This window comes from Vanellus vanellus (assembly GCF_965231255.1).
Source record: "Vanellus vanellus genome assembly, chromosome: Z".
NCBI classification, from domain to species: Eukaryota; Metazoa; Chordata; class Aves; order Charadriiformes; family Charadriidae; genus Vanellus; species Vanellus vanellus.
In genome coordinates, this window is record NC_138908.1 from 51,047,210 (window position 1) to 51,071,236 (window position 24,027).

The 24,027-nt window shown below is 42.4% G+C and overlaps 1 protein-coding gene across 1 annotated transcript in view; it reads right to left on the reverse strand.

Moving 5' to 3' along the window:
* DENND4C (DENN domain containing 4C) overlaps window positions 1-19,848 on the reverse strand; it is a gene marked incomplete at its 3' end in the record, with an annotated part of 73,498 nt that extends 53,650 nt beyond the window's left edge. Inside the window, exon 1 of the mRNA XM_082498060.1 lies at window positions 19,691-19,848. The remainder of the gene's footprint in view (window positions 1-19,690) is intronic.
* Between the last annotated feature and the right edge of the window lie 4,179 nt (window positions 19,849-24,027).

Below are 24,027 nucleotides of genomic sequence, written 5' to 3' on the forward strand. Positions count from 1 at the left end.
AAGTTATACTGAAAAGGTATTTTCCATCTTCACACTTTACAAGACTTTTAAATCTGGTTATCAAAAGTGTTTCGAGCACTCAGCTGAAGGAAAAGTCAGCTATTCATCCTGCATGCTTACTAAGAAATCTCAGCATAAGATTATGCAATTTACACTCCAACCACTATATTCCAAGGTATGGTAGGTAGTCTGAGATGAAAGTAGGGAGTGGGAGGGAAATAACCTCATGCAAATTTCTATACTCCAACTAACTCCATTTTTTATTTTCTAACACTGAGGTGACAACTTTTCAAATCCTTTCAAACATGAAAGAAGAGTACCCACACCCTTTAAAAGACTTTTCACAACATCAGTGTTCTCTAAACACTTTGTCTAACAGCTTTTGCAGGGCAATCCATAAACTGAGATCCTGGGAAGAGACACATAGATGCATTTGGCTCCTCTGAAAAGGTGAAAGCCATGGACAATTAGTCACACCAGTGAGTTTTCAGGCCTAAAATATATAGATGCCATATCAATAGGAACAATAAAAGGTATAGTCAATTTGTCAGGTGTTCAGTGCCTATGTCTCTTGAAGAACAAGAAAACGACTCCAAAGCCATAGCTAGTTGTCAAGCTTCTGAGTCACTTTCAGCTACAGAACTCACAGCTGTTCACCCTTTTTACTGTCATAAACAACAAGAAATAAGTGATAAAGCCCTTTACAGATAAGCAAGTCAGCATGAAACGGAGGGGTAATGGCTTCAACTTTATCTCCCATAAATCGGTGCTTCCATTAAAAGGTCCCTCCTCACACTGCCACTGCTCGTTCCCACCTTCGCTTTTGTCCTGAACTACAGTTTGTGCAACCACGTAATGAACTGGAACAAGGAATTGCTCTGACTGAACGCTAACCTGGCAGAGATCGTTTAGTGTTCAACATTTCACTGTGTCAGCACAAAAGCAGCAGCAGTATGCCCCTTACAGCAGAAGCACTGACTTGCACTTGATTAATCATAAAACTGCAAAGTCTAAGATGTTTCAGTTCGCCTCTCAGATGCTTGACTTGTTCACAGAATTATAAAAATAAATAAAGAAACAAATAAGCCAAGCTCTCCCTGCTCCCCTTAAAAGAAAGGAAAGTTCTGAGCCAGAATATCTTGTAATCTGGAAAGTACTGTTTGCACTTGATATATATGAAACCAAATTACTGGAACAAGCTGCTAAAAATAGCAAAATGGTTGGCATCATATAATTTTTTTGAAAACAAAACCTTTGTTAAATGATCAAGCTTTTTACTACCTGCTACATGTTCACACAGCTCAATATCATGTTCTCTCAACACAACATTAAAATCATCGCCCACATTTACTTTTAGCACACAGAGCAGGAAATAAAACAGTAACAACAGCATACAACGTAAAAAATCTCACAAGTTTGTATTTTTAATCACAGCTGTAGGTCCTGGAATTGCGCTAATGTTATCCTCAAATGTTTTTTAAAGTGCAAATTTAGCTTTCCTGGATAAACGGATGGAGAAAAATTAAAAAGGACCCGAAAAATTAAATACTAAGATTTGGAAGTTTAGAATGCAAATAGAATCCATTCTCAAATTTTTACCAGTGGGGATCAATAAAACTGTAGCAACTGGTTGCTAAGGAGCATACCTTTATTTCTATGATTTTATATTTTTCTCTTAGCCATGGCTGAGTTTTACTTCACAGAAACTCTGTGTAATATGTGGCAGGCGAAACTCAGAGTCACCAGACAATTCAGCTGAGAAACTTGGCACATAAGCCTCATATGTCAGCACAACATTTAGCAAGTTTTTCAAAATGTTCCTAGTCTCTCAAAACAGTTCCCTTCGTTTTCCACAAGGATAAGAGAAGTAAGCACTACAACTCAGCCCTTTGAGAATTTATTCTCCAATTTCGGAATGATTTAAAGCAACGGGATCTCTCAAAAGAGGCCTTAAAGTAATAGCTCTTAATTAACCCATGGTTATTTTCTTTAATGCCCTAGCTGTATAAATATAAATAGACACTGAACTATAAATTAGCAGATAGCCACCAAAACAAATAGAAACAGCAGAATTCAGGTAGTCCAACGACACTTTGCCTTCTGAATGGCAGGAAGAAATAAACATATGATTTGTGTGGGAATAAGATGAATCCACTGCCATTTTCCACTATTTTTGTGATACCTCACACACAAAAAAAAGTATGCACACTTCTCCTCTTAATAGACAAGTGGAAGAAACATTCTTCCAAGAGACTTTCTATCATAAGTTTATCATGGCAACTTTTCCCCACCATAATTTCAAGAGACACTGTCCTCTGTCAGTTTCCTATGAGTAGGTTTCTGTACATCTCAAGACCAACAGGAAAACTTAACATTTATAAAATACTGGGATTTTTATTGTAACAGTCCATTCCCTTGCAGGACAAAATCTAAATACAAAAAAAATCTAAAAATAAAAAAATGTTACATTGGTGTTGGATGATGAAAATGCAGCATATATTGAAAAAAAAAAAAAAGCCAACAACAAAAAAAACAACCGTACAAGTCCCATGAAAGATTTTTTTTTTGAAGTCTACAAAGATACTTCAGTTACAGTCAAATAAACTGAAAACAAAATTTGGGAATTCTGTTTTAAGAACATGAGCAATACTGTTTGAGGCATTACAAACCTGCAAGTCCATATAGATCTATAAGGGCTATGGAGAAATTATTTAAGCGAAGTTAGTTTTCCGATTCATGCATAGGCCACAATAGGAAAGTTTGCTATGGACAGTTTAGGACCAAAATTATTTTTTAAATAAAAGAAAAAAAAAATCTTCAGAATAAAAGACGTACTTTTAAAATCCCAATGCTTTTCTGAAAGGTATTCCCACTGGAAGTAATTAGTTAGTAAAAGTTCTCAGACTTCGCTTACAGAGATTGCCACAGCTGAGGGCTCTCAATTCTTTAGATATAAAAGCACCAGAAAGAACACAGTGAAGGTGGTTCTCGATGTTAACTGTATCCAATAAATCAGAATGATAGCTTTTGTTCCAATTGCCTCAAATTTTGTCTTTGTTTAACTGGATTTCAAGACATGGAAGCTAGTAGTTGAAGTCAGTTTGAAAACCAATGAGCAATGCAGTCATGGACTACACTTGGCAATTGAAACTTCAGACTGTGGTTTTTTTTTTAAACACAAAATACAGATATGATTCTAGCACACACATATACCCACGCAGACTTAAACGTAAGCAGCATATGCAAAGACAGTCACCAATATTACCATTTAACAACCAGAATGTACTGGAGTATACATACAGGGTCCCCAAAGAATCTGCACTCCAGCTGCTTGTTCATTCCAGCGTATCTTTGGCTATTCTTGCTCACATCAGTATGTTTGTCCATACCATAGTCACTTTTAAGAAAGCCCATTTCTACTCCGACAAGCATGCAATTCCAGCTTATGCATTTTAGTTTGGTGCATGTGGGACAGCAGAAATCAGACCTTGAATATACATCACAGATGATTTAAAATTACTGCAGAATGGAACATTAAAGCTAGACTATTCAACAATGTTAAACAAGTTCATATGAACAAAGGAGGTTATCAAACGCTTAAGATGTCATTAGCAACACATCGGGAAGTTACATGGACGTGTCTACATGAATTCTATGAAGCAGATTTTACCATGTGTAAGAACATACCATGAATATATACACACAAACATATATATACACACACCGCAACAAAAGACAAGGTAAGGCAACATTACCTCGAGCATGCCATTAGCACCTACCAGGATTAAAACAGGAAAAAAGCAATCCACAGATTATCAGCCACAGACAGTAACAACAGAAAAAGATTTCCTAGACGTGCATTTAAAGACTTTCTTTTTTTTGGAATGCGTATCACATTGTCATAAATTATGAAATGAAATAACAGTTACAGTCACTTGACCAAATTACACAACTATTAGAAAAATTAGAGTTGCAAAAATAACTTCGCCCACATGCAATGCCCACCCTCGACCTGTCTCAACACAACCAGCTGTGGAACAAGAATGATTGGATGTCACTCACGACTGGGTCTGAACATGCACATATGCAAACACAGGACCATTCCTTCATCGCAGTTTTCAAGTAAACATTTGAGAATTCAATGGTTGCCGAATTGAAATAGGTCACAAGCTGATTGTCTTGTTGAGTTGTTGAGGACTACAACATCATAAAAAATAAACTTAAGGACAAGGTGAAAGATAAGAGGCTTGCCAATTACATTTAATGAAGTATTCCTATAGGATGGCTTTTATCAGTTAATTGAAATTCATCCAGACAAATTGTACCAAGGTCCAGTACTGCAAATAATCTAAATTGGCTTTTTGTGTCTTATAGCTAAATTGTTGCAAATTTGCACATATTCCAAGGCAAAATGTTGACCCTGTACTAGCTGTTTGTGTACCAGACTCTTTTCTGGCAGAATTCAAACACAAAAATCAGGCACAAAATGTAATCAGCATGGCAGTAAAGTTTGCTAGAGCCTTCCAAATAGATCAGGGTTCTACAGTAGGAAAGGAGCAGAAATACCACATCAAATCACCTTAAGGAAGAAATTCCTATGGAAGTGAAGGCATAGCAAGCCTACAAACACTGCGATGAAACAGTTTCTGCCTTTTTTTTTTTCCCAGCTGTACAAAAAACAGTTCTCAGAGCACCAGAGTTATGCAAAGTGTGAATGTTTCAGAACAAAATCACTTCTGGTTTAAGCTCCTGAAATGTCAAACAGAGCTCTACAGTTAATTCTGAAAAACAGAGTGTATTTTATAAATTGATTAAATAAAAAAAAATCTTAATATCAAATTAGCAGACATACTTAAAACCCAAAGACCAAAGGCTAAAACACCACAGGCGGGAAATTAAAAGATCTTTTGCACATTTTTAACTGTAACTTCTACAATGGCTAAAGACATCCATAATTCTTTAAAACTTGACTAGGACAGACATTTGGTATCTCCGGGAATTTGTTACTGACTTTTCATGAGAGCTACTAACAAATACACCATTCATATAATGGGAAACAGGCGTCTGTATTCTTCCAATGCAGTTTTCCTTTTCAATTTCAAACCGTGGGCTTTGAAATGATGCAATAGTGTGCTTTGTATGAAGAAGGGGTTGAGGAAATGAACTGACTTTTGCAAATACATTATTGTAATAAGCGATAATTACACAGCAGTAATTCTGTAGTTTTGTAAGGCATATACCATTTGCCACTTAAGCATCGATTTTGTTACTGAGAAGTCTTACAGCTTTTCAGACCTGCTTGTTTCAGACAAAAATGAAGAACATATTTTAAAATAATTTTGCCCTTAAACAAAATGTATTCTTGTTCTTCATTACCCTGAATTTTCTTTGCATTTTCTGTTTTCCTGTCCTGTATGCAATTCTTTGGATTGCTGGAGCAAAAATTGTCAAAGGAAGGGAGGACATTAGTAACAAATTTCCAACTTTCTATTTAATAAACTGGAATTATTCAGAAAAGACACAAAAGCAAACTACTAACAGTTTAAGATTTTGTCTTAGGAAGCAGAACTGTGCTTTTAGTATGATTTTCTCCTGACTGTCAGCAAAACCAGCTACTATTGCTACAAAACAGTGGGGCGATGATATTATGATATAAATGCTTGTATCAAACATAACAAAGCTTTCAGAAGCAAAGTTTTGTGATAGCAATTTGAACAGCTACTTATGAATTACAAGTGACTGAAAACATCACTAGGGTAATGGACCCTATGGCCCAAGACACTCAGGACTATGAAAATGCCCCTCAGAAAAATCCTAAGTGGAGAGAAAAAGAAAAGGGGGGAAAAAACCAACCAACCAAACAAACAACTGCAGACTATCCAGACTATCTCTACCATATTCAACGGTTCAAGTTTTCCTACTGTACAGTAATTTCAAGTTGTCCAATGGTATAAAAATTGGAGAGGTTACAGACATGTGAGGCCAAAAACCAAATTCTGAAGTGACCCACAGACTCTAGAGGAGAAGCAGCTGGAATCAATGAAGGCAAGTTTAGTACCCGTAAATTAGGTTCCATTGCCAAGGACAGAAAACAGAAATGGAAAAGATGTGAGAAGGGAAGAATGATAATCAGGAAGCCGTCCAGCTACACTCATTTAATAAACCAGTTTAATCTTGCTTCATCAGTGTTGTACCCAAACTGTTCTTTCACATAACAGAAGATGGCAACTACTCCAGAGACTGCAAAGAAAATAGTCCAAGAGAGAAAATTTAATAATAATAGTTCTCAAAGCAAGGGAAGTACTTTATAAAATGCACTTACTGCCCCAGTTGCAAGCATTAAAGGTTAGCCATGCTCAGTATTATGTAATGAGTGAAACATCTGCAGCCCTGGAAACATTCTTTGTTAGAGAACTCTTTCTGTAATTGGAAACTCCATTGGACCAAAGCCAAATATAGTAGCCTGAAACAAAAATAAAACCACGAAGAAAGAGTCAAGAGACAATAGTCCAGTGGTTAAGTGCCTTCTGGGAGCCCAAATCTCCTAGATTGCTTTTCATCGGGTTTTTGGTGCCTTTTTTTGGTTGGGGTGAGGCCAGACTATGGTTTGGTTTTGAGAGGTCAAAGGAAAGAAGAAAATATGTTCTGTTTTAAATCCACCTGAGAGGTTACTCAAAGTAAGCTGTAAGAGCTTTAGATATTCTGCTTCTTGTTGCTGTCTCTACTGAGCATTCAAGTAATTAAGTATTAGCATTTAAATTATTTTGCCAGAATCTCCAGTGACAGAGATCACAGAACCATGCTTCGATTTCATTTTTGTTAGCTGCCTAAAATACAATCATCCATATGCTGCTTGAAATTGTCTCCTATGGGCACCACAAATTCAGTGTGGAAATTCCATTCACTGGTTTTGAGGAACACGATTTTACTCACTTTTATCTTTAGGGAAAAAAAAATGCTGCAGAAGATGTCATTCTTCTCTGTAGGTGTCCCCATTGACAGCTGTACCACATCAAACACAAGCTGCTTCATCCACACTTTCAGAGCCTCACAGCCTATCCCCACCCCACTGAAAAGCTTTCCTGGCTATCAAGAGGATGACTCCCATTTCTGGCAGGCCTATGACACCAGCCTCAAATCACTCGGTTTCATGTCAGCATTTTCATTCTTTCTCGGCTGCTTTTCAAGCTTGGCAGGAGCTTATTAACACTTCAGAAGTCTGTCTTTTAAGCCTCTTGCCAACTCCTCATTAGAAAACTCTATTTTGCCAAGATGGCTTAAAAAAGTCCAAAGCACATGCTTGACAGCAGCTAGAATATTCATGCTTTTTGTCTTAACACTGCTGAAGTGAGAATCTTACAGGAGGAACTGTCTTTTTGCTCTTTATGGCATACCACAATCTTGATCTGCAGCATATTTTCGTAATGAGGGTTTGCATTAGCACATCTGCAGCAAACACGGGAAGAGTGTATGCTTGGCCTTCAAGTAACCCCTCTACACCACTCACTTTGCAGGTCACCTTGCAATGAACATAAATCATGCGTAAAAAGCTTAGGCAGGAGTATGGTTCCTGAAAACTTACGTCCTCAATCTTCATAACCGTTTTCTGTATTGTCAAAAGTCTTAGCAACACTTTCTAAAGATAAGCACTTTGCTTCATATCTAAGCTACTCTTCCTATTCCTAGATAAAGGCTGATGGAGGAATGGATCACAGCAATCTAAGAAAGTGCAGTAACTGTGGCCAGTAGGTTGAGGGAGGTCATTCTCCCCCTCTACTCTGCACTGGTGAGGCCACAACTGGAATACTGTGTCCAGTTTTGGGATCCCCAATTCAAGAGGGACAGGGAACTGCTGGAGCGAGCCCAGCGAAGGGCAACTAAGATGATTAAGGGCTTGGAGCATCTGCCTTATGAGGAAAGGCTGAGAGAGCTGGGACTCTTTAGCCTGGAGAAGAGAAAGCTGAGGGGAGACCTTATTATGGCGTACAAGTATCTAAAGGGTGGGTTGAAGGAGGGTGGAGCCAGGCTCTTTTCAAAGGTTCCCAGTGACAGGACGAGGGGCAATGGGCACAAGTTAAAACACAGGAAGTTCTGTTCAAATACACAGAAAAACTTCTTTACAGTGAGGGTGACAGAGCACTGGCACAGGCTGCCCAGGGAGGTTGTGGAGTCCCCTTCTCTGGAGATTTTCAAGACCCGCCTGGATGCAGGTCCTGAGTAATGTGCTCTAGGCAATCCTGCTTTGGCAGGGGAGTTGGACTAGATGATCTCTAGAGGTACCTTCCAACTCTGAAAATTCCGTGATTCTGTGATTCTGTGAACTGTCAACTCCCATGTCTCTTCTAATTTATTTTAAAGAATTTTCACAAGAGGACCCATGCAACCACACTCCAGTCCAGTCACAACTCCAAAAGCCAGATCAAAATGGATCAAAGCCACCTAAAGGACAGTAAAGCTATCTTAATATTCAAAGTTCGGAAATGGAAAAGCATTCACAAATAAGTCATCAAGTGAACTGTGTATCTGTGAAAGCATGTAAAGGGATTCAAACTCTTCATTATGACTACAACTCTTGCTCCAGAATTAACACAAAAATATTGCTTAAGTTGGTACTGACAAAGTTAATTTTTATGCATAGACAAGAACATTTTGTGATTCTGCGGAAAATGCAACTTGTATTTTCTTTTTTCTATTCTGTTACAATTTTCAGTCACTTCTGAGACAACCAGAACCTCTAATTTTTACACGGAAACTCATCATAAAACCAAAAAATCTTTTTTCCTTCCAAATCCTGCAATATGTGTAAAGAAACATATGTTTCCACCCCTTAAAAGCCCTTGGTTATCAACCCTTGCATCTTGCTGTGCTCACTTATATTCCTGAATATATATGTTCAGGAGAACTGCATATCTGAAACCATTAAAGCCCATATTTCAGTCTTCTGAATGTATGTCAAATGTGAGATCATTAGAATATTAAAATGATGTTGTGTATTATATGAACTTCTGAAGAAAATAATCACAAAAGAGAATATATTGGAAAGGTACCACTTACACAGACAAATGTATCAATAAATGTTTTCCTCAAACACTACAAACAGCTGTCAAAGGATAGCAAGCCTGACATTCTTTGTCACGAAGCCTTATCACTCAGCAGATGGCAAGTAAATATGAAGTTTGACATCACACACATTTCGATCTTTCTCATAATACTATCATCTAGCACTCAAAATACCTATAACATATTACTCAATGCACCGGTGGAGTTCTCAGACAAAACACAGGAAACTTGATTTTCCAGGATGAACTATACGGATTTTAAACAGTAAAAGAAGTGCTCAAGTCAGATCATCACTAAAAGAGTACCTGCTTAGTTACAATACTAATAGAGAGAAGGTAAGAAAAAGTTACCTTTTTTAAACTTTCAGCCAACATTTCTAGCAGCCTCCAACTTACTTGCCTAAAAATCTGGAGAAATATCCCCTCAGAGAGCCTATAAATTACCTATGGTAGGACTCTGAAAGCAAATTTAAGTATTAAGTCATAATCTCTCTTGTCCAAAGAGAAAGCAATGCAAAAAGCAATGTCAATTTACTGTTTTATATTGTTATGCCCTACACGTTAGTGTTATTATGCTTTAGTATTTGCAACTTCCATTTCTGTGATAATTTAACACATGCGCTTGTCTTCCTATTTAAAATACTCTTCATGCATGTTTTTATGTATTTTTTTGATATATAATGTTTTGATACAAAATGTTTTTAATGAGGTAGTAATACATTAGAAATGAAAAATCTCATTTCCTAAAGCAGGCTATGACTATTGTGGACATAATTCACAACTGTTAGCATTCCTATTTCCAATTTAATCATCTAGGAATGGATTAATTCAATTTACTTAGAGAACTGATCTCAGCTTTTTCCAAATTGTTTGGAAATTCAAACAGACTTCCTTTCCCAAGATTTCCTCCCACATGACTTACACAACAGCACAGTCCCGTCACTGTACCCAACTCTCAGTTGCTGTGGTGTGCACAAAATATTTGAGAGCCCTACGTTCATTTCTCCGCACGGGGTGGAGAGGAATTCACAATTTCTCTCTTTGGGGAAAACAAAAAAAAGGTACACCAGCCCTCACAGTCTGCTCCCAAATATATGGTAGCGGAACATCTTCATTCTCCTTCACTGATACCGCTCCACTGTATACTTTAACATATTACTGGCTCTGGGAAGAGGCAGATGGGATGATAGTTATGTAGTCAGAGCATTTCCCTGAAAGCTGGGTTACCAGCGTTTCTGTCCTTGCTCAAAAGGAAGGGCATCACACAGTCCTCTATTGCACAGTTTTAATGCTTTACACTCTTTTTTTCTTTTTTTTTTTTTCTTCTTCCTCTGCCATTCTTTAACAAGCCTAGGGCAGCATCAATATTCCATACAAACAAAAAGAGTAGGGATACAAATGAAGTGATGTCAGACAATTTTGCACTTACCAACCCAGACAACTCAAATGCAAAGTAGTTCACCTCAGACGTTCGATCCAGCAAGCATATCAGTTAAGGATAAGATTTTTAAAAAGGTACAAGAAACAATTAGGCACCTGAGGCTCAAAGCAGCTTCCCTTTTCAGATTTGTGTATCACCTGGCTATTACTACAGCTAGGAAAACAGTTTAAAATTAGAGTGACTTACTAAATGCAGAATCAGTTGGATCAAAGAGACTAAGGAGAGGTTTTGAGATTAACAGTGCATACACTGTACATGTGAATCTCAAAGAAGAAAGAAGAAAAGCTATACATGTCTTTGTGCAGGATTTGTTCTGTTTTCTTTAAAGTAAACTGAAATGTCACACTAGTCATTACATTCACGTCGAATGAGTCATCATAACCCAAAGGAACTTAAGGCTTTCACATGTAATTATCCTACAAGAAAATTACTACAAAAAAAAAGTTCAAAGCAGAAATGCAACAAAGTATATACATCAGAGCTTGAAATGACACTGCCTTTTTAAGAAAGTATGGGTCACATACCATGTTTTTTTCCAAAGGTAAACCTTCTACTTGGTCTACCTAATACTGAGCTGCTTCTCCTTCTTTTATTACACATAATGTAGATTTATTCCTAGAAGAACTATACCAGCATAGCCAGAAGTGCACAAAAGAATTCTGCTCTTCAGAGACATACAGGTATTCTAGTATAAGCCCCTGTGTAAGTACACCACAACCAGAAAAAATATTTTTTCATTTGCAAAGCCTGTTCTGTTTATGACTTGTGATTTTCTTGCATCAGTACAACTTCAAGTTTGCCTACATAGTTTATTAATATTTGGAAACTTTAGTTATATGCTTATACTTCATCTACCTAACAAATCATAAACAGTCTTATACAGGGAGAATTACTACTTAAAGCCTAAGGCACCAACTAAAAGAAAAAAAAAAAAAAAGCTAAGTAAGGGGATGCATCGCAAGGCAAGAATGTAAGCTCAGAAGAAATTAAAGTCTTTCACTGATGATTCTAACTGCAAGAATTCACTTCAAGTCAAGTAAACATTGTACTGGAGTCATGTAGACTTGCTGTTCCTGGTTTCATCACAACTTTGAGAACACAGTAACACGTTTATGCAGTTAGGAAGTTTCTCTTTTATGTCCTGCTTACCCTCTAATATTCAGAACTGAAAACAAACCTGAATGTGACCAATAAGAGGCATACTGCTCCCATTTATTAACAAACCACATCTATACATCACAGTGGTTCATGACTTAGAAAGCTTACACACGACTTAGAAAGCTTACAAGACAGTGACGTGTACTCTTCTTCCTCCTGCCAAATCCAAATTTTATTTGTAGATGTTTGTGGGACCTATACAGAAAACCAAACTTAACCTCACAGGTTAGCTTTCCTAGGTTCCTTCTACAGGAGGTGAAAGAGGAGCTTCAAATGGTAATTGAGAGCACTTAAAGTCAGGCTTTCATTGGGAATTACCCCCTAAAAAGTAAGCGGTGAATAACACGGGGAGAAGGGAGCCAAGAAAGATGGGTCTCCCTAGACTAAAATTAACTTCTGTTAATATCCCTCTTCAATCACATCTTTGGTGGTTTGAGGAGCTTAACAGGTACAAGACACATGCGTTTTACATACATTAAACATTTCTTAGGCTAGCCACATCCTTTAAAGTATTTCCTCTGGCAAACACACAGCTTATTTTTTATGATTGGTTTTAAGGATACCTGCAAAAGATACTGTCTATGCCTTCAAAAAACCTAAACCTCAGTGCACTTAAGTTCTTATTACCTTCAAACACAACAATTTTCTGCCACTTACACCTAGATATCCAGCAGTTTATATTCTCATTAGGGTCATTCATTACTTAAAATGCTACTGGGAGAACTCAAGCACCAAGAAAACAATGAAGGCATAGCTACAAATGACTCCCTAGTCTAGGTGAGCTGCTGCTGTTACTTCCAAGGATGGCTGGTTGATCAACTGGCCACACCGGTTTTCATATTTTGCAATAGTCCCATTCAATGATTAGAGTAACCAACTGAATAACCTGTTGCTGTGACTCAGCAGTTTTTCCTTTCTGTAACTTTCTCTTAGACCAAGATTTATATCCTGTAGAAGTTTCAGGGCTTAACTATATAGCTATATGTGCCTTGATTTCTTGCTTTTCCTGAAACATCAATTAAGTACTTGAACTTCTTTTTCTTTATATGCTGCCCCTAGGTAGTTGCTCTCTAGTCCTGGTTCTCATTCTCCCAACTTCAACCACACTTTCATTCCTTCTTAAAGCAGAAAGATACAGTTTATCCGTTACATAGACATGGCTGGATGATATCTTACTTGCAAGACTTCTACATATGTCTGGTTTCTTATCTGGGTGAGAGTATAGTTTCTTCCCCTGAGAATAACGAAGAAGGCTGGAGCCATGTTATGTGACACCAGGAATAGCAGCACTGGGTTGCCCAATAGGGAAAGGGAAAAAAAAAAAAGTAAAAAAAAAAAGCCTTGCTTTCACCAGTCACATAATGCCTCAACACGAAAGACTTGCAAAGAGGAAGAGGAGCACTGAAGAATGCATCAGTGGCTAGATTTCAGTTTAAGCATTACTGATCAAAGTCTGCAATTAATTATAAAGGCAAAAGCTATCACAGAAATGCATAGGTTCAGACAGAAAGCAAAAACATGGGGGTCTGAGGCTCTCTGGTGAAAAATGGCTTAGTTCGTAGTAGAGCTGCAATTCATTCACAATTGGAGAACACTTTCATTTCAAAAGGAAGAAAGCTTCTACTACTTTGGAGACCTGCAATTGTAAACTCAGCTTTTGCTGCCAGAACTGAACAACTTAATTTGCAAGTCAATCCCCGATTTACACTATTTTTAACATCTTTTAGACAGAAAAACACAGGCTCTTGGTTTATGCCTGAAAAGCATCAAGTCTCTTTAGAGAGGTTTTTGAGAGTAAAGGAAAGGAAAAGTGTCACAAAATGTGAAGATGAAAGCAGAATAAGGCAAAACTGTCTCGCTGCATTCAACTGAAACACAGCAAACGGAATGTTTACTGTGACATGCAAGCTAACCTTTAGGCAAGAAGTCATAGAATCATAGAATTGTCTAGGTTGGAGGAGACCCTTGGGATCATCGAGTCCAACCATCTACCCTACTCTACAAAGTTCTCCCCTACACCATATCCCCCAACACCATATCTAAACGTCTCTTAAACACATCCAGGGATGGTGACTCAACCACCTCCCTGGGCAGTCTATTCCAATGCCCGACCACTCTTTCTGTGAAAAATTCTTTCCTAATGTTCAGTCTAAATCTACCCTGTTGGAGCTTGAAGCCATTCCCTCTTGTTCTGTCATTAATTACCTGTGAGAAGAGACCAGCACCAACCTCTCTACAGTCTCCTTTCAAATAGTTGTAGAGAGTGATGAGGTCTCCCCTCAGCCTCCTCCTCCTCAAACTAAACAGTCCCAGCTCCTTCAACCGCTCTTCATATGATTTGTTTGCTAGGCCCTTCACCAGCTTCGTTGCCCTCCTCTGCACTCACTCCAGCACCTCGATATCTCTCTTGTATTGAGGTGCCCAAAACTGGACACAATACTCGAGGTGCGGCCTCACCAGTGCTGAGTACAGGGGCACAATCACCTCCCTACTTCTGCTGGCCACACTATTTCTAATACAAGCCAGGATACCATTGGCTTTCTTGGCCACCTGGGCGCACTACCAGCTCATATTCAGCCACTTGTCAATTAGAACCCCCAGGTCTCTTTCTGCCAGGCAGCTTTCCAGCCACACTTCCCCAAACCTGTAGCGCTGCATGGGGTTATTGTGGCCCAAGTGCAGAACCTGGCACTTGCCCTTGTTGAAACTCATACCATTGATGTTGGCCCAATGATCCAATCCATCCAAGTCCCTCTGTAGAGCTTCCCTATCCTCCTGGGAATCAACACTCCTGCTTAACTTGGTGTCATCTGCGAACTTGCTGATGATACACCCTATGTCCTTATCAAGATCATCAATAAAGACGTTGAACAGAAATGGTCCCAACACTGCGCCCTGAGGCACACCACTTGTGACCAGCCGCCAGCTGGATTTAAATCCATTGAGCACCACTCTTTGGGACCTTCCAGTCAGCCAGTGCTTGATCCAGCGGATCATATGCTCATCCAGGCCGTGCGAAGCCAGTTTTTCCACGAGAATTGTATGGGGGACAGTATCGAATGCTTTTTGAAAGTCCGGGTATACAATATCAACAGCCTTTCCCTCGTCCAATATTCTGGTAATCTTGTCACAGAAGGAGATCAGGTTCGTCTGGCAGGACCTGCCTTCCATAAACCCATGCCAACTAGGCCTGATCCCCTGCTTGCCCATTATGTGGGTTTTGATGGCACTCAAGGTGACCTGCTCCATGACCTTCCCTGGTATCGAGGTTAGACTGACAGGTCTATAGTTACCTGGATCCTCCTTTTTGCCTTTCTTGTAGACAGGTGTTACATTTGCCACCCTCCAGTCCATTGGGACCTCCCCAGTTAGCCATGATTTCCTGTAAATGATGGAAAGCAGTTTGGCGAGCACATCTGCCAACTCTTTCACCACTCTTGGGTGTAGCCCATCCAGTCCCATAGACTTGTGTGCATCCAAATGGTATAGCAGGTCACTGATCTCTTCCTCTTTAATCGTGATGCTCTCATTCTGCTTCCCCTCCCCGTCTCCTAGCTCTTGAGGCTGGGTGTCCAGGGAACAGCTAGTTCCACTGCTAAAGACTGACGTAAAGTAGGCATTGAGCACCTCAGCCTTTTCCTCATCCTTTGTATCTATGTTTCCCTCTGCATCCAATAAAGGAGGAAGATTTTCCCTAATCCTCTTTTTGTTATTAATGAATTTATAGAAACATTTTTTATTATCCTTAACAGCTGCAGCCAGGTTGAGCTCTAGCTGCGCTTTGGCTCTCCTTATTTTCTCCCTGCATAGCTTCGCTACATCTTTATAGTCTTCATGAGAGACTTGTCCCCTCTTCCAAAGGTCGTAGACTCTCTTTTTTTTTTTGAGATCCAGCAAGAGATCCCTATTTAGCCAGGCTGGCCTCCTTCCCCGCCTTCTTGTTTTTCGGCACATGGGAACAGCCTGCTCCTGTGCCTTTAAGACTTCTTTCTTGAAGTATGTCCATCCTTCCTGGACTCCTGTATCCATAAGGGCATCCTCCTAAGGGATTCTGTCATGGATACATTTTTACTGTTCCCTGTATCAACAATCTTGAGTTTTCTGCTCTTCAAAAAAAAAAAAAAAAAGTGAAAACAAAAGTCACATGCATAAACAGAGAACATCGTTATAATCTTCGCTATTCTGAAAACTGTCTTCAAGTTTCCTGTCTGCCAAAGCAAACAGTAAACATCAGGACTGCATTTATACCCTTGAAGGGCCTGTAAGCAGAAATAAAGCGCAAGAGTGAGATATCAACCAAGACAAAACTTTCTGCTCTATTCCAGCTTGGAATGCATAGCACAGTGTAACTGCATTCCTGAAACTTTAGAATAAGTAAGTCTGTATGCACACATATTGTGACAGATGCAGTCACAAGAATAACTGAACATGAAACAGTCACACTCCACCAGAATCTATGCTGTAGCCCAGAAACAGTCTTGAACCAAGCCACTTTGCTTCTAACAACCATTTGCACAGAGATCAGGGTTGTGAGCTTTTATCCCTACAAATCTGCAGAAAGAAAGCACTCTCATTATCATCACAGGCATGGAGTATTTCCACCACCACTACTTTTTTATCCAACATGAGAAAAGCAGCATCACATTTCTGTATAATCGAGGGCAACAATTTTGAGAAGGATGATTTTTGTAGCAAGACAGAAGGTCAAAAGTAGATTAAAAAATCCAAAGACTTCAGTTTACAGTCTGAAGCACTATAGGAGGAAAGGAGGTCTCATGCTGCAAAGTGCAGCAAACTGATTCTCATTTTACAGATTTGAGTAAGCAGTAATGGACAACTATCTGGCAAGTCACATAGGAAGCACTTTATTAACTATGACTGTAATCCCCACAAACTATTTTAGAGGTCATCTACACCAAGATCTTCGTTATCTTGAGTATTATTTGAGAAAGTGGCATGCTGAAGGTGGTAATCCATTCCCTGGGATGACTAGCAAGCACAGAAAAAAAAAGTTCTGCCAGATAGATTTCTACAGTGCAAAGCTACCTTTAAACAAAAAGATGCCACTTTTAGAGGTTACAGGTGCTTTTTGTTGTTATTTCAGTCAGAAAAGGAGACACTGTTACAGGAAACCTGTAAGACGACTATGAAACATGCTAGTCTTTACACATATTGCTCTATGCCTACATCTGCCATTGAAATTTATCTGAAAGGTTAATAAATAAGACACCTGATCTTACATAACAGTCAAAAGACCACCTTACCTTCCTCTTACAACTTTGGCAATATATCTTTCCTACCTCATTCTATTGAGACTTTTTTCCTATTATATTTTTAAGCAAACCCAGATATATGCATGAAGGCTAAAACTGGAACTTATTTGTCCTTAAACCGTACCGAGGTTGAATTCCAGATTCAATTCTCCACTGGTCAAAAGCAGACGTAAGAAGGAATGAAGCTTAAAAAGATACTATTTCAAGCACTGTATTTCAACAGTATGTAGCACTGCTACTCCAAATGAGAATTCATACATGTTGAGTCAGAGGGATGGTATCCATACTGCTGTTTGGATATCCCAGTTTTGCTTGAATTAGATGGTTTTCGTTTAAAAAAATACAGAAGTTGATCAGAAAAACATCCCATACACAATCTTCAAACAAGAAAACAAACATGTAAGACATGGTCCAAGAAGATCTCATTACATTTACTTTGGCCTATAGAGAGCCCAACCTTAACCTAAGAAGGAACAGCCAAATGTAACATTATACTTATCCATAAGTATTTAAGAAAATGCCCATCTTAATTTATAAGATATTTTTTATTAAAAAAATCAAATTTTTGAGATTTTGGCAGTAATAAGTGTCTATGTACGCTGGTAGCCATCTTAACACAGAAGTCAAAAGTCACATAGGCAAGGCAGTATTTAGATTTCTGGTTTCTATTGAAGTCCTTCATTGCATTTCTCAAGACAGAATGCATTATTAGCATTTCATACCCACTGGAATGGTAAAAAGCAGCCTGTCGGCCAATTATTTAAAAAAAGAAAAATCTTAAAAAAGACTTACACTCACATTTGTAATAAAAGCATTATAAAGCTACTTAGCAGTTTTGATATTTTTTTTTTGTTTGTGTCCTTTGTGCCAAGCATTTGAAATATGCATGCTAGTCTGGTGATGTGGTTTGTGCCGGTCTGGCCACTGAACATCTGGTTAGTAGTCTGGTTAGTCACTTGCTTTGGTCATGACTGCTTTTCATAAGAAAATACAAATAAAAATCCTTTCATTTTCCAAACAGGTACAAAGTAATTTACATTCCATCATTATCTTTTCCCCAAGAACACAGAGAATGTTTACTGCCTTAACTTTACTGTCTAACATGTTACCTTAAAAAGAGTGACACAAAAACTTTTACTAACTTTGTGTTTAGTCTACACAAGAAAATAGCCAACAAAAATAACTAAAAGCAAATCATTGTGTTTTTACTAACACGTTCATGTACCGGCTCAAATTTAACTCGGTTAAAAACATCATAATAAGCCAAGAAAATACTATAGAAGTCACCAGAAGACACACTAACACAGCTTACAGAAAAGAAGAGGATCAAACGTCCTGTTTGTTTACTAGCTAAGCCCTCATGCAGATATAAAAGTTTAGCCACAGGCATTGAGTTTGAAATCAGCACAACAGTCCATGTTTGCAACACGCTTGATCTTAACAGCAAGAGAAAATTGCACTAAAAGATTGGTATAGAACAGGCATTTAACATAATGTTGTTAATTTTTTGCAACCTTTCTGAGAGTGCAGCATCAACAGTATGTTAAGCTGTGCTCAGACACTTCGGAAGATCATGTCTGGCATTAACAGCACTGTTAATCAGCACTTAAAGCTTCTGTAAATATTTTTTTCCCTATTTGACATAAGAAGGCCCCAGCCTATCACCAGATCCTGTCGCTACACAGATTAGCTGGTCACGCAGCAAAGACACATCAGATTACTATCATCTCGAGTTAAGATTGATTAAAATTTATGGCTGTAGCTTTTTCTTTTTCTTTTTCTTTCTTTTTCTTTTTTAAAATCTGCAGAACTAAGCCGTAAGTTTTATAACATCTTGCTGATTCCATCAGCTCCCAAAACACACCCTGACTATTATTAACGGAGCTTTTGTGGCTGGGTGGCGGGCAGGCAGGGACAGACGGACAGACGAACGACCGACCCCTGCCATTCAAACATCTTCCTCACAGCCACGACACCGCTGCTCCCGGTCTCCCTTTGGGCACCCAGAAGTGGAAGCCCTGAACAGCCCCGCACCACCGACACTCCAGGGCGGAGAGGGCGCAGGGAGGACCCGGGGTTGGGGGCCTCACTGCCGCCGCCGCCGCCCTGGCGCTCGCCTCGCCTCCGTTCCCCCGCAAGGGTTAAATCCGCTGACGCCGGAGCCCAGGGGAGGGGCCGGAGCATGGAAAGGGAGACAAAAATGGAGAAATAAAGGAGGGAGCTGCCCGAGGACTCTCACCTGCAGCGCCTGCCACCTGCGCCGCCGCCTCCCGCCGCGGCGGGCCGAGCGCCGCCTGGAGAGCCCAGCGCTCCCCGAGCAACGGCCACAGCGGACGGGAGCGGGGAATTTAACAAAAAACATGACTATAATTAAAATTAAAAAGCCTAGAAAGCGCCTCTGCCCTGCCGGCCCCGCGCGGCGCAGGCTACGGGAGAGCCCCAGCGCGGAAGCTCCGCCGGGGAAGGGAAGGAAGGAGGAGAAACCGGCGCCCTTCCCAGCGACCGACTCGGCGCCAGGGGAACAACCCCGAACTTCCTTCCTTCTCCGGCGAGGAGGGAAGTTTCCTCCGGAGGTGGAAGAGAGGAGGAAAGGGGCCGAGAGAAGGGGGGGAAAGGCGAGAGGTCCCCCCGCTGCAGTGCCGCCTTCCTGCCGCGCCCAGAGGAGGGGGCGGTGGAAGGCGGACGAGGCGCCGGGTCCAGCGCCCGCTCCCCGCCTGTCAGGCCCCCTCCCTGCCTGCCTCCCTCCCGCCTCTGCTCACCTGCCGCCGGCTCGCCCGCCGACAGCCGCCACCGGGCGCCCCTTGTCCGCCCCAATGGTCGCGGCGCTCCCGGCCCGGAACTTCTCTCCGCGCCCGCCGCCTCCTCAGGAGCCGCCGGACCCGCCGCCGCTCCTGTTTGGGGAAGAAGCGGCCACCATGTTACTTTCTCCCCCGCAAACGCCTACAGGCGGGTGCAGGGCCCGCCCCGAAAGGAGGCGGCGGCCGGGCAGGGGAGCGGGGGTGCAGCGCGACCGCAGTCGCTGCTGCCGCCATGGGGCGCCCGCGGGCGGCGGCTGCCGGGAGCCGGGGGGCTGGGTTGAGGGGGATCCCGGCGCCCGGCCGCCTCCGCCGCCTCGGCCCGCGGCCCGGGCAGCAGAGATCCTGGCCGGGTCCCGCAGCGGGGAGGCGGAGGGTGTCCGTGTGGAAGACGCATCTTAACAGTAACACCAGGGCCCTAGTCCAGGAAGGGAAGGCTGTGGTGGATGCAGCTTTTCTGGATTTTAGGAAGGCTTTGGGTAGTGTCCCTCGCAGCATCCCTCCGGGCAAGTAGTCCCAACTGGGGGATGAGCAGGTTCACAGTGCGCTGGGTGAAGAACTGGCTGAAGGGCAGGGCTCAAGAGGTTGTAGTGAATGGGGCTACATTGGGCTTGTGGCTGGTCACCAGCGGTGTTCCTCAGGGCTCCGTTCTAGGCCCAGTTCTGTTCAACATTTTTCATCCTTGACCTGGCGGCAGCAGCTGGATGCAGCATTAGCAAGTTTGCTGATGATACCAGCATGGGAGGTACTGTTGAGTGTCTTGAGCGACAAGAGGACTTGCAGAGGGATCTAGATAGATTGGGGCACTGGGCAATCTGCACCTGGGACGGAGGAACACCGGGGCCAAGTATGACTTGGGAAATGAGTGGCTGGAGAGCAGCCCTGCAGAAAGGGATCTAGGAGTGCTGGTTGACATTCAGATCAACAGGAGTCAGCAGCGCGCCCTGGCAGCCAAGAGGGTATTTAGTATTGTGTGGCCTCACCGCAAGTAGTGTGCAGCTCTGGGTCCCAGACAGATGTGAAAGGACTTGAATGTGTCCAGAGGAGGGCAACAAAGCTAGTGGAGGAGCCAGAAAGCATGTGCTGTGAGGAGGGCCTGAGGACTCCGGGTTTGTGTAGTTTCTAGAAAGGGAGGCTGAGGGGCGAACTCATTGCTCTCTACAGCTTCCTGAGGAGGGGAAGTGGAAAGGGAGGTGCTAATGTCTTCTGCCTGGGATCCAGTGACAGGGCGTGTGGGAATGGCTCAGAGCTGCGCCAGGGGAGGTTTAGACTGCACATTAGGAAGCATTTCTTTAGCAGGAGGGTGGTCAAACACTGGAAGAGGCTTCCTAGAGAGGTGGTTGATGCCGCATGCCTGTCAGTGTTTAAGAGGCGTTTGGACAATGCCCTCCATAAAAGGCTTTAACTTTTGGTCAGCCTTAGAGTGCTCAGGAAGTTTGGACTAGATGATGGGATGACTCACATAGCTATAGTGCTGCCATGACTGGCTATAGGGTCTTCAGGAAGGATAGGCAAGCAAGGAGAGGTGGGGGTGTGGCCCTGTATGTCAGGGAGTGTTATGAATGCTTTGAACTAAATGATGGAGATAATAGGGTTGAGTGTTTATGGGTAAGAATCAGGGGGAGAGCTAACAAGGCAGATATCATAGTAGGAGTCTTATAGACTGCCCAAGCGGGATGAGGACACAGATGAAATATTCTATAAACAGCTGGGAGAAGTCTCAAGATCGCAAGCTCTTGTCCTCATGGGGGACTTCAAGTTGCCGGACAGCTGCTGGGAGTACAATACAACAGGGAGGGAACAGTCTAGAAGGTTCCTGGAACGTACTGGGGATAACTTCCTCACACAGCTGGTGAGAGAGCCATCTAGGGAAGGTGCCCTGCTGGATCTGTTGTTTGTAAACAGGGAAGATCTTGTGGGGAATGTGACGGTTGGAGGCTGTCTTGGGAACAGCGATCATGAAATGATAGAGTTTTTGATTCTGGGAGAAGCAAGGAGGGGGGTCAGCAGAACTGCTACCTTGGACTTCCGGAGAGCAGACTTTGGGCTTTTCAAGAGCCTGGTTGACAAAGTCCCCTGGGAGGCAGTCCTCCAGGGCAAAGGAGCCCAGGAAGCCTGGATGTTTTTCAAGAAGGAAGTCTTAAAGGAGCAGGAGCAGGCTGTCCCTGCATGCCGAAAGACAAGCAGTCGAGCAAAAAGACCAGCCTGGCTAAACAGGGAGCTAGTGTTGCGACTTAGGGAAAAAAAGAGGATTTATGGCCTCTGGAAGGAAGGGCAGGCCACTCAAGAGGACTACAAAGAGGTAGTAAAGCTATGTAGGGAAAAAATCAGGAGGGCCAAAGCCCAGTTAGAACTAAACCTGGCTTCTGTTGTCAAGGACAACAAAAAAAGTTTCTATAAATATATTAGCATTAAAAAGAGGACTAAGAATAATCTCTGTCCTCTAGTAGATGGGGCCGGTAACATAGTGACCAAGGATGAGGTACTTAATGGCACCTTTGCCTCAGTCTTCAACAGTAGGACCAGTTGTTCCCCGAGTACCCAGACCCCTGAGCTAGAAGACAAGGATGGGGAGCATAATGAAGCCCCTGTAATCCAAAGGGAAATGGTGAGGGACCTGCTTCAGCACCTGGAGGTGCACAGATCTATGGGGCCAGATGAGATCCACCCAAGGGTACTGGGTGAAGGAGCTGGTGGAAGTGCTCACCAGGCCACTTTGCATCATTTATGAGCGGTCCTGGATAACTGGGGAGGTCCCAGCTGACTGGAGGTTGGCAAATGTGACACCCATCCACAAGAAGGGCTGGAAGGAGGATCCAGGGCCAGTCAGTCTGACCTCGGTACCTGGGAAGGTCATAGAACAGATCATCCTCAGTGCCATGACACGGCACATGCAGGAGAATAGGGTGATCAGGCCCAGTCAGCATGGGTTTGTGAAAGGCAGGTCATGCCTGACAAACCTGATCCCCTTCTATGATAAGGTTACCCGCTTAGTGGATGAGGGAAAAGCTGTGGATGTTATCTACCTGGATTTTTGCAAAGCTTTTGACACCATTTCCCACAGCATTTTCCTGGAGAAACTGGCTGCTCATGGCCTGGACAGGTGTACTCTTCGCTGGGTAAAAAACTGGCTGGATGGCTGTGCCTGGAGTGCGGTGGTGAATGGAGTTAAATCCAGTTGGTGTCCAGTCACAAGTGCTGTCCCCCAGGGCTCGGTGCTGGGGCTGGTTCTCTTTAATATCTTTATCAACTACCTGAAAAGAGGTTGTAGCGAGGTGGGGGCTGACCTCTTGTCCCTGGTGACAAGTGATAGGACAAGAGGAAATGGGTTTAAGTTATGTCAGGGAGGTTTAGATCGAATATTAGGAAACACTTTTTCACGGAAACTGTTATTAAACATTGGAATAGGCTGCCCAGGGAGGCGGTGGATTCACCATCCCTGGAGGTGTTTAAAAAAAGGGAAGACGTGGTAGTTAGGGACAGGGTTTAGAAGTAGTTTTTGTCAGGATAGGTTAATGGTTAGACTTAATGATCTTAAAGGTCCCTTCCAACCTCAGCAATTCTATGATTCTATGATCCGCTGTGGATCCTTCCTTCTATGATCCTTCAGTGGAAGGAAGCAGGGGAACCCAGAGGGCTGGCCAGCAGGTCTGGAGTGTGGGGAGAGCCTGCGGGACTTTGTCCTGCAGCCCCCAAGGGAGGCATGAGGTTTTATCCAACGAACCCCCTTGCCATATGTGCCTGGACATATCTGCAACAGCCTGGGAAGACAGGGCCCAGGCCTTGGGGACTGGTGTGAAATACCAATGCCGAGCACAAGACAAGAGATGGGGGGATGCAGTGGGCCGTAGGGTTGCACTAACCCCAGATGCATGTGCTGGGGCTGCCGTGCTGCTGGGGCGAGCAACCTGGGTGAGGGTGGCCCATTAGGACATTCCCCAAGTGATTAATGGTGACGTGCAGATGGTGACAAGAGAACCCATCGCGGGTTTTCTTGTCACTGAGTCCCGGAGTGAAGGGTTCTGATGCCACCAAGGAATGAGCAGCAACATCTCCAAGCAACAGACTATGACGTCACAGAGCAATGGATTGTGACCATGCATCCCTCGCTGCCTATATCTGGGTGCTGAGTCCCAGCCCGCCGGCTCGTGCCTGCACTCCAGCTGAGCGAGTTTGCGAGGTTTGGTGTGGTGAGCGAGGCCTCTGGTGCTGGTGTTGTGCTCGGACAGTTGTTTCTTGCAGCTCTCAGTGCTCAGCCCCGGAGCCATCGCAGGATTTTCCCCAGCCCTGCCAGGTTCATG